The sequence below is a fragment of the Columba livia genome, chromosome 2, assembly GCF_036013475.1.
Source record: "Columba livia isolate bColLiv1 breed racing homer chromosome 2, bColLiv1.pat.W.v2, whole genome shotgun sequence".
Classification (NCBI taxonomy): Eukaryota; Metazoa; Chordata; class Aves; order Columbiformes; family Columbidae; genus Columba; species Columba livia.
In genome coordinates this window covers 119,523,383-119,535,485 of record NC_088603.1, presented here as the reverse complement: position 1 = coordinate 119,535,485, position 12,103 = coordinate 119,523,383, and the positions used below count along the sequence as shown (strand labels likewise).

At 37.3% G+C, this 12,103-nt stretch overlaps 1 protein-coding gene across 5 annotated transcripts in view; it reads right to left on the bottom strand.

The window, feature by feature from the left end:
- The window catches only part of SNTG1 (syntrophin gamma 1), a 347,784-nt gene that overhangs the window by 333,527 nt on the left and 2,154 nt on the right, over positions 1-12,103 (bottom strand). The gene's annotated exons all lie outside the window — the stretch shown is intronic.

The window sequence follows — 12,103 nt, the reverse complement described above, 5'->3', positions numbered from 1 at the left end:
AGCTTGATGTAAGGCAGGAGGAACCAGCAGTGGCATGTAAAGAGAAGATTTAACAGGCCAGGAAGATGATCCTCACTTGTGATTCTGAATAGATTTGAGGAGAGTACATAGAGTGAGAAAGATTATTTGAAAGAGTGTAAATTCCTGTACAAGCACAGGCCACCATATGCTTTATGTAGGTTTAAAAAAAGCCCCAAGAACACCCAGGCATATAATGTGGCCACTGTCACAATCAAAGATGGGCTCATCATAGATTTCCAAATTCCACAGCTATCAAGACTGCCAAGCACTTAGTATCTATCATATTTAACACAGACATATAAACATGTATCTATTACAAACAGATGTGTACACACATTGGAAACATATACCGTCAAGTGATAAGCCTGTAAAGGATACAACAGAAATACTGGCAGGGAAATCATAAATGTGAAGCTCTAACTAGGTACCATCCTCAAAATTACTAAAATGAGCTGCTCTCGAATTGCCAATTTTGTCATCCCCTCAGGAAAACTTGGCTGAAAACCAAAAACTAAACTTATGGCAATTTAAGGGAAGTATATTCACTGTATATATGTAACAGTAACCAGAAATAGAAACAGATGTTATACCTGAAGTTTTACAGATGAGTTGACAACAGTCTTCATCACTCAAGGCACTTTTACTTCTATCATGATGGCACCTTGTATCTCAAAGAGGTGCCATCTGTGCTCACTACTGTACACATGAACAACAAAGAAACATTATCCACTTACCATTTATTTGAATTAGGTACTTTTACATCGTATCATGCCATTATGCAATTACTATGTTGAGGATCTCACACATTTCCATCAAGTCTCAGAACTAGGAATCTCATAAACAATGACAACTAATTGCACACTGTCCTGTAGGCTACCACCCAAGAAGATGGCCAGAAAGAATGTAATGTGTGGCATTCCTCATGCTGATGAACTGCAAACGCAGGAGCTAAAGGATTGAAGAGCCACAAAATGCAAGACAGGACACAGGAAGAGACATCGTATCACTCATGGTTGTGAGAAGAAACAGAGCTCAAAGTTTGTGGGGCACAACACTTACCCCAAAGGTGGTTTTTGCCGTAAGTAGCTATCTGCAGCATTATCACTGACCTGTAACAGAATCATTACCCCCATTCTTTGTAAATAGTGTGCCACCACAGAAACCTCCAATATGCATCTTCTATCTTCTTTCAATGGAAGTACTCCAGCAAGGCCCCAGATACCAGGTAGCTACTCAGATGGGTGGGAACATCATATAAATCATTTCACACTTCAGAAGCTGCCTTGCATATTTCAGTAAATCAAAGTCTTCTCAGGCTGATGAAAACTGAGATTGCAGAAGAAGAACATCCTCTCTGTCGTCAAGAAAGAAGAGCTGATTCAGTCACACATCATGCCTGTCATGTTCTCACAAAACACCTGCATTCTTGCTCCAAGCAAGCACATGCAGACTGGTAGGGAAATCAGCAGTATGGCTGCCATGAGGATTAATCTAAGAACTACTTCTCTATGCAGAGAACAACACACAGTGTCTCCTTTACAGCAGTTACAGGACTGACAAGACTTCTGATTAGGAGCAGCAGTATCCTTCACTTTAGATATCTGCTGCATGTAACACACCAAGTTTTCCGTCATAAGAAATAATAATTATTATCTTTTATGACTCATAACAACAAGCTTTGTTTTGGTTAAACATGCAACCTTCTTTCATGGACCCCAGACTCTGGCATAAAAGTTAACTCTGACTCTTCTCAGTTTTCTTCTTAATTGTGTTAGACAAAACTGCAGAAATAATGCAGTACACACAAGCAGATGAAAACTTAGGAAAAGAAAAAAAGAAGATACTGAATTTGAGAGGAAGACTGCTTTGTGGTCAACCAGTGCGCACAAACAAGACATCACTGGAACCAGTGTCATACAACATTACTGTGAATATTTAAATGCTAGATCCAGAGACACTAGGTCCAGAGCTTGAATTCACCCTATTAGGGGTACCAAAAACAGTGGGACAAATTAGAAAGCAGCTGTCCCTTCTGAACTAGCATTAACCAGTACATCATGGTTTGGCCTCTCTGCAGGTTTGGCAATAAGAACCTGGCTATGCCAGTACCCCAAGCCAGCAGATGGCTGCATGTTCTACTGATCTATGATTTTTGCCTACAGTAATTATTTGTATAAATTACTTCTTTATTGATTTTTTACTTCCCTTTATTTTACAGTTTTAAGCACCACTCCAGAGATGTGACTTGCAGACTCTAGGGGGACCTTCATCCTAAATCAAGGATTGCATAGAAGGGTGTTATTGCTATACACAGTTACTCCCAATCTAGAGCATCTTGCATGTGTACTCACTGTGTTGGATTTGTCTGCACCGTCAAAAACTCAGAGGTCAAATACTACCCCTAATCTGCATCCTGAATGTGCCCTAGTACTGTGAAAACAACTGGCTTCTATAAGAGACCATAATTTTGATGTCTAGCACTACTCCGTGGTACTTAAAAGCATGTTTTCAGGTTGTTTCTCATAATTTCTAAATACAAGAGTGCATTTCAGATGGATGGTGTTAAAAAAAATCTCTCAAATAAAAGATGGTATTTTTGTAATTATACCTTCTCTTTAAGCTAAGAAAAAGCTTTCACAAACAAACAGACGGGTGTTTTGGGCAAAACCATAGGTTTTGAACACACAGCAGAACAGTTTCTACATTCATAAATATAGGTTACTACTGCAGATGTATATTTTTAAAAATAAAGAACTAGCTTTCCCTGCAGTAGCGTCTCCAGCTATTTACACGACACAAACCTGCAGAAAGTGACATTTAGCTGTAATTGCAAAACTTGAAAGTACTGTATGGTTTTTGTGAGCATTTCTGCTGAGGTTTTTTCCAGCATTTTAAATACCTGCAAAGAGAGATGATCTAAAATACTTCTCACCATCCAGAAAATACAATTTTGCTGCCATAAAATGAGGAATGTAAGCAAATCTTGTATATCATTTTGTAACTGGAGTAAAACAGAAACTCAATCCATGAAAGCAGCCTTCTTCTTATCTACTTTATTTGAAGAAGAATTAGTATTTAAAAAGCTCAGAATCTTAATTTTACACTTTTATAGTTGCCTTTAGAGGTGCTTCCAGCTATTTGTTCCAGCTCTACTCTACACTTGGAAAAGAAGGTGCCCAGACAATTTTCCTAGGGAAATTAGAATTGTGAAATGAGATCCGTAACTCCACTTCATCTCCACACACTTCTGAGCACTTCAAATTCTATTATAACAGCTGGTGTGTGTATGAAGCCAAATTCATTGCAGCATTTATCTTGAGACAGAGATACATGTATATACATGCATGGTAGGGCAAAAAGGAGGAGAAATTCTGATGATGCCACTTTTGCATCTCTCCTAACATGAGACAATCTGAGGACCTCATCAATTTCCTCTTTGCTCGTGATGCACTAGGGCAAATCTCAAATAGCCTGAAGAACCAAAGCATCTCAACTACATTGCCGAAAGGGCCAACCAAAGTGAGTGGTTTGTCTAAGGATGTAACTGAATTCCTGCACATGAGGTCCTGCTTTAAACATGGGGAACCTATGGGACTTTTGGAGAACAATCATACAGATACAGTCTTTCCCAGTCATTTCTCTGTTGGACTGGGAACATACTTCTGGCAGAATTCTTCTGCCTGAGTTTCAGGTCCATATTTCAAGGATGTAATTCTGAATATTACTGAACAACTGCAGTATTGGGAAGCACCACTTTCCCCTCAAGAACATGGACAATAGTTCTCTTATCAAACACCTTCCTTCTGTCCTTCTTGCAGTCCTCTCTCTGCTTTGTCTAGCAATGCAGCTATCCAACTCTTCCTCTTTCCAAGGGTCATACAAATCTTCTCTATCACAGCATAAACCCACTGTATTTTTCTGCCTTTTTTCATACAGTCTATTTATATATTTATGACTCCAGGTACTGGTGATCTCAGGCTTACAGTCCAGCAACCATCAAAGAACTGTATAGAAGGCATACTGCCATATACACATGGTGGTCAGTACTACAATGCAGTAGCTAGCAGAAAAAGTGTTACGTCATTTTATGCTCCTGAGAGCAAAAGGTGGCAGTAAAAACCCAGACTGAAAAACAGCAGAGTTCCCTATCAATATTCTTAAGCAACTACTATCATTCTTTCAATGAACAGCTGTATGTGACATGTTATCTGCATCTTATAACACTTAAAGAGCTTGTAGCTCTATCACCTGAATGGCCATTACTACTGACTTTCATAACGCATTATAAGCCATTAAAAGCTAGTCTTCTACTTGGTAAACATTTCACTGGCATAAGGAGTGCTTTATTTAAATTAATTCATTCAAGAAAAAAGTAGGGAAAATATGCTTATAGATTTCTTTTGGATTTTGGTGTTGAGATTCAGAGGATACCTCCTGGCTTTGTCATAGTATGCATAGTTAGGGTGAGGAATTCCCATTAAAGGTCCCATCTCTCCCTGCATATAGAGTTACAATGTCTAAGGTCAGCAGCTGCACCACATCTTCTTCTCCTAACAAAGCACATATTGATATGTTCACCTGCATTTGCAGGTTCCTGACTGTGATTTTCTGTGACAACAATTTTTTGAAGCTTGTCCCGTTCATTACTAGAGGGCATACACTAAGTCTGGGGATATTTCTCAAACAGGCACTTCAAATCAGGTCTTAATCTTTCCCTACTGCTACCCAGTAGGAAACATATTTGATTCTTCTCTGATACTGTTTTTTAGGATAAGCAAGCAAAATGTTTCATCATAATTTTTAAGAATATAAACACCTCCTGAAACTGAACACAGACTAAAACCATCAAAAGGTATTCTTTGAGTCTACTGTAGTAAATATTCTTGTAAGGAAAGATTGTTAGAAAATAATGTAATGTGTTGAAGCAGGTCCCATATTTTGAGGACCGTCTCTTGCAAAAGTGATGGTCTGGATCAACTGGAGAAAAACCCTTTCCCTAAAACACAGCATCATACAATCTTAAACCCTGTTGAGTGTCAGGAGCCTAGTGGGAAGCTGTACAAGCCTGCAAATTCCTTAAATCCCTTCCCCTAGGTGCAAGAGCTTCACGGGAACTTTCCAGATCACTCTGGTTGGATTCACTACCTACACAAATGCAGGCTGTCTTGAATCTACTTGTTTCACAAGGCTGAAATAAAGACCTAATAAAAGTGCAACAGGAGTCTTTCTCCACTGCTGACATCCCATACTTTCTTCCAAACATTTCAGCCACAAAGCCTGGAGGCTGAGGGAGCAGAGATTCTGGTCTATTGCCTGATGACTGTCTCAGAACTGGATGTCCTTCCCCTGTGCTGGCCATTCAGCCACACTGGGTATGACTTCTCTTTTCATTCCTTTATAACAAAATATTTTTTCAAGAATCAAGATCATTTGATATTTAAACCACTTCCTAAGTTTTACCATCATCCCCAAACTCTCTTCACCTAACAGGAAGCTGATGGATACCTCTCTCTCTCTCTCAGAATAACAGACTTATTCCTTAACTAGATATATCAGCCAACCTGCACGTTAGTATCTTTCCTGCTTCGCAAAATTTCCCATCTTATTTTTGATAAGCATATTTTCTACAGCAATTATTTTAAGATTATGACCTGGGGCACATTATCAGCTTTTTTACAGACAATATTCAATACAGCAACAACATTGATGAACAAACTGAGTGCACCAAGCAGGATACCTACTTCTTCCCAAATATAACATAATATAGTCTACAGTGCAATAGTCTCTAAATCTGATTTTTCCATATATTCAAACTATTTGCTCAATCCCTTATTTTCTTGCAGAAAACAATAAAGCTGTATCAAGCCAAATTATCATTTTTAGGCAAAAATTCTCCAGTTCAGAGTTGAAACCTGAAAATATACTTTAAAAGATCTAAGTAATCTTATTCCATACTGAAAAAAAAGGATCCGTATACAATGTATGAACTTAACAGAAAAGATCTAGTTACTTTCAGTAGATACTGGATGATGTTCTTCTAATTTGCCAAAAGGTAACCTGTCCCCAAATAATATCTTTTCCCATTCCCCAAAATGCTTCTTGACAAAAAAGTATGACTTTTCTGTAGTTAGGTGATTGCAGCTAACATATAAAGCAAAGAGTTAACTATAAAAGCAAAAATCAAGTCTGATTTCAAAGCGAAAAGTCATAGACTTGGTCTTGTAAACACATAGTATACAAAGGATAATATGAAGAGCTGTACATAAACACACAGAAGCAGAGCACAAAACAAAAAAAAAAAAAAACAAAAAACAAACAAACAAAACAGCACAGAAGCTCAGACCTGAGAAAAAATTAAATTGTATGCAAAATGCACTCAACAAGGAAAATAAATATTCCTTTAGGTTAATCTTAAGATTTTAATTTCAGGAAAACTTACTGCAATATCATTAAGAAGAGGTAACAAAGAGGCAATAAGAGGTCCATAAAAGGGCATGTTGTGTAGCAGCATAGTAATAAATGTCAATATAAAATCATTGTTAGCAACTGAACTCCATTAATCAAAGCATGCAATGAACAAACATATAGTCCATATAGCAAGAACAGGAAGGTTTAGAATTTTTTTAATGAACAAGAAAAATTTGCAAACATATATAGGTGTATAAATGTCATTAAGAACATAGATAATAACACAACAAAAATAACATATCATCACTGATCAGTGAGATCAGCTCAGATTACTAGCAGGCTATTTAAGGTGGTGAAAAGGAAAGCTGCTATTTAAATTAGATTAATAAAGTAAAATTTAGGCAATTTTAATGTAGATATCACAAGAAAATAGACAACCTCAAAACTGCATAAGACAGTAACTTGTGAAAAGAAGCATATGATGAACCATTACTACAGATGCTTAAGAACTAACTAGCTGAAAGACTAATGACATAGTGTAGAAAGAAATTCTCTGCTTGTGCATTCAATTATCCAGGAAGGTCCTTCCTAATCTCAGCGAGTTAAAGAAAAACAAGTGGTGATAATCATCAGATGCTGTCATGATTGCTATATACTTTATTTGGAAACAACTAGCACAGTTACACCAGGCTTCCTCCAGTAAAATTCCTTCACAAACAGCACTGTATTTGATTGAGAAGGTCCTTCAGCTGAAAAAGCAGTACTGTAGGTATTTTTATACTTACATTAATAGAGTTTCTTAGTTTGCCAGCAGGGAGCCCTGCCACTAACTGCACCCCTGGGAGTGGCCAATCATGCCCCATTCATAATGTGTTAACTGCTCTGGCTCCTCAGAACTGTAACCCCAGTTTGCTTTTACATCCATTCCTCCATGTTATTAAAGCATAAGGCTGATTTTGAAAATAATTTTTATTATATATTACACAGTATGTTCATAAAGTTGTTTCATAAAAAAGCAAAACACATAACCCACAGAATGAGAATGAAAGGACTCCAAATGTCAAAACCCACAGGGACACAGGTTTGATGCTGATTTTTAGTCAAAATCTATCTTCAATGATGAGCTCTACGCATGCATCAGTGTGTGCTTTGCTACAGGACGACAACTGCTCTGCATGGACCCAGTTCTTATATTGCCACATGAATATTTGCTACTTAAACACTGATTATAACAGTTGCGCAAAGAACTGTTTGTGAATTTTGCTGCATTCAGGGACATACAGCTGCAATACCAACTGGTAAATAGATACAAGCAGACAGCTGTGTGTGATGAAACTCAGAGCTGCAAGACAACTGCAGAGCTGATAGTTTTTCCCTCCTTTTTCACTTGAAAAAAAATCTGATTAACGTAGATCAGTTCTCAAAGGCTGTTTATAATATATTTTAAAAGACAGGAGAGAGAGAGAAGACAGTTCTCTTACAAGTATCATTCTAATTGCTGTACTTCTTTAGGGGTCAAAAGCAAGCCAAATAAAATCAATGTCCATTTGTGTTGCAGAAGCTGAAACATACAGTTCATTATTCACAACTGTTAAAATAGCCAAGCAAAACATTTTGCCATGTGGAGCAACTAAGGAAAGCTATCATAATTTTGAATGAATATTTATTTAGAAATAGCAAAGCATTTCATAGAAAGAATTTCAGAACCAGTTCTGTAAATAAGAAACGATGCTTTGTAGTAAGGCACATATTAACAATTACATTAGGTATTAATATCAAACTTTGAGAAGATTTCCAAGACCTTAGTATTATACCTTTTGAAATCAGTTACATTTTTACACTAAATTCAATAAAAATAGAAAGATGTTCTTTACATCAAGAAGAATCAGAAGGTAAGATTGCTATCACTCGTCAGATTCTGTCATCTACACAGGACGATTTCAAATACCCTTTAGTTTTTGACAGAAAGGAGAAGAAGAATGTCACAAACAGCATTCTCATTCTTACTTCTTCATGGGTAGTCATATTCTTTTACATAATTATAATACAACAGGTGAAGAGGAAAAAGGCATGTGTTTTGTTTTATTCAGACAGCTTTTGCCCACAGTTAAGCCTATTTAAATAATTTGACCAAAAACAACATAAAATTTACTTAAACAGTCATTTCTAAGACCTTCAACAATAAAGCCAGTACACTGTCCATTATTTGAATAAATAAACTAAGATTGAAAACAGTATCATAAAGCCAAAATTTAGAATATTCTGATGAATATACTATTTCTCCTCTGATAATTCCTCCCCTGATAATGTTATCTCAGAAGCTCTAACCAACACTTCAGAAGTGCTTCATGTCATCTGCTTTAAAAGCACACCTTTGAACCAAAATCTCACCCAATCATGGAAGGAACACCCAAATCGAACACCAGATAACAAATACTTTATAGGAAAAAAAATTAAAAATCCAACACTCTCAAGATTATAACTACCTGCAGAATAATCAATTGAGCCAACAATCAATTGCATTCACATCATCTCTGAAGCCATGAGTTCTTTCACAGACAGTATCAGTGCCAGTATTAAAGCAGTAAAACATCAGTGTCTTTACCTCAAACGTATCTCACACAGGAATTTCAGTGGCTGTTGAAAAGCATCCTGCGATCACCAGTGCAGGACTTTTCCTCTGCTCCAGGGCTTGTTCCACTTTGGGAACATCCACTTCCACCCACAGGGCAAGACTGTTCAGCTCTGTTCAGATCCTGGCATGGGGGACCTCCTGCTTTTCACAGTGGAAGGTACAGCACAGCCTTCCACAAGCCACACATGCCTTATCACTAAGTCATTTTGAATACTTCAGAGGCACAGCAAACCTTGTCCAGCAGTATCATTTATCCATGTTTCACCCTCACATGCAAAACCCCAACCCCAGCTTTCAGAACAATTATACATATGTAACTCAAATCTACTGTTAGTCTCACAATAGTATCACAGTGAAGAACTTTTAGGGGATTGTCCAGCACTACCCAAAGTAATCCAGAGAACCAGTCATTAATCTCATCCCAAACGTCTCACCCCTCATTACTATATGAAATTGAAGAGAGCAAGTCGCCAGGAAACAGCCCAGCCCTTGGCTCCTGCACCACCAGACTCATCACACAGCTGAGAGTTCCAGTTCTTTCAGCCAACTCAGGCTAATTCTGAGGATAAGGCTGAGAGTCCCAAGTGACAGTAACAGCTACATTTGAAGTACACAGTGGAAAAAAAAAGCTTTGTTTCCAAATCACGTAGCTCCTCTACTTCATTAGGAGTAGACACATCACCTACTAAATCAATCTCTCAAGACAGATAATAATTTGTCTCTTGAATAGCTAAATATATATGTGAATTTCATGGGCTGTGTCTCCACTGAATTCCCTGGTGTTGATTAGAACTGTTATCTTTGAGCCATGATGATCTGTTGTGGTTTGGGGTTTTTTTCTTTCTTTCTTTTTTTTTTTTTTTTTTTTTAGGTATGCTTTCTCTCCTTCCTCTGATCTGCAACAGGAATGCAGAAAACCTAGGTTGGCCATAACGACAGTAAGGCTTTCTAAGTTTTCCAGTTTGGGCAGGTAAAACTCAAGGCAAATACAGAAGGTCAGCTGTGTAATCATACTGAGCCAATGTCACAGTATCCTGCCAGAGGTAGATGTTGATGCAGCAGACTCAAATTGGGATTCAATTCACCCACATTCAGGCCTCTCCCTGGAAACCTGAACTGAAAGCACAGCCATGAGAAGGGTCAAGAAACACTATACATTAAATCCATTTGACATTTCTTATAATTCACCACAACTCCTTACCTTTTAATAATGCATACAAGCAGACCTGATGATGACTACTCATAAGAAATACTGACAGGATCAGTTTTCCTAGTAGCTCAGGCACAAGGACCAGTGCTAAATTATGAGCATGAAGAAAAGTTATTTATCCGAGAACTTCAGAGGGAAGAACTAAGAGCAGACTACATCTCTTATCTGTTTGTTTGTCTTTGTTTGATTTAAGATGAATAGATAGAAATGGCACATGCAGCTGGGTTGGGCTGACTAGAAAAAAACATGCTTAACTGTTGATATGTTTAATTTTGCTTACAGGTCTTTCTGTCAGTTCATGAAAGTTATGCCTGACAAGCCAAACAGCATGTCTGAGCAAACACAAAAAAAATCAGGAAAGAAATGTAGTCTCTGGGCTTGTCCTGAAATTTCTGAACCAAATCAACATCTTCTCTGATAGTGATTTGCATAGTATTAAAATAAAAATGCATGCCCTACAGTTGAGTATACTGTACTTTGGAAATCTACGATTCAAATGATAGAAGCAAACTGGGATACCAAACATTAAAGAGGATACTAGAATAGCTTGACCGTGAACTGTATGATGGCCAATCCTGAATTTTTAAAATTAAGAACTACACACGTTTTAAACTGAAGTGTAAGTACACAGAAAGGCTTTCTGACAAGTACCATGCAAAAGATTAAAAGAAAAAAAAAAAAAAAAGAAAAAAAGAAAAAAAAAAGAAAAAAAAAAAAAAAGAAGAAGATAAAAAGATTGGATTAATGTCTTAAAGCCATTGGTTTAAATTATATATTTAAAGACCTCTCCTCCTTTCTCTTCAAGTTTTTAACAGAAAAACAGAAAAATAAATCTTTCTTTTTTTCCTATCAAACTGTGAAAACTCAGTTCTTTGGGCATGTACCAGAGTGAAAATCTGGCTGTAAGTGAAAGTCTAGAGCACCAGGTTCTTTCATTCAGTGACAGGAACCTTCATTAGATTATCTCATAGCTATGGGACAAGATACTGAAAAAGCCAAATGATGCATCATTAAACTATGCTTTCTTCCTCTCCAGGCAAAAAGTGAGTATAGCATTAGATTAGTGTGAAGGACTAAAAAGAAAAGGAAGGGCTTTGTAACATTCATCAGAAGTGACAAAGCTGGTACAGTTTTTAAACCCCATTTATTTACACAATCAGGTATACGCAGTTACTTAAGTTAATCACGGAAATCTTGAATGTAATATGTAGCCCAAAAGAATTCAGTGCATGCTTCAATGTTTTATGATCTCCCTTGCACATGCCTAGAGAAAGTCTGCCACTCTGCAACAGAGGAAGGAATTACTACAAAAAAAACATAGGCAGACTTTTCTAAAACTATACTCATATGCCACAGGAGATACTGAGTGTTTTAAGTAATGGATCGGTTTGTGTCCCACTGTTTAGCAACAGTTATTCTAATCATGTTACACAGTATCTTCAGAGTCAGAAATATCAACCCCAGGAACATTCTCCACAAACTGCACTGAAACAAATTACACTCCCTTCAGCCAGCTTGCCCACAGTGATCTCCATCCACCATTACGGGAGAGGCTTACTTTATCTTTCTGTTATAAACTCGAGTTAGTTACACATGCACCACACTGACATCCCAACATGTTTTAATCTTATTATGTCAATATTGCATCTACATAAAAATGTGTATTTCAATGCACAAAAAGATCTCTTGCTGCTGACAAATCAAAGTGCATTAACCTGGGAAGCTCAGAGATTGCCACACACACCTACACTTCACTTTTGCTAGAGATCTCACTGATTAGAAAATGAAACATCCAAAATTCAACACACATTTCACACAGTGACTTTTCT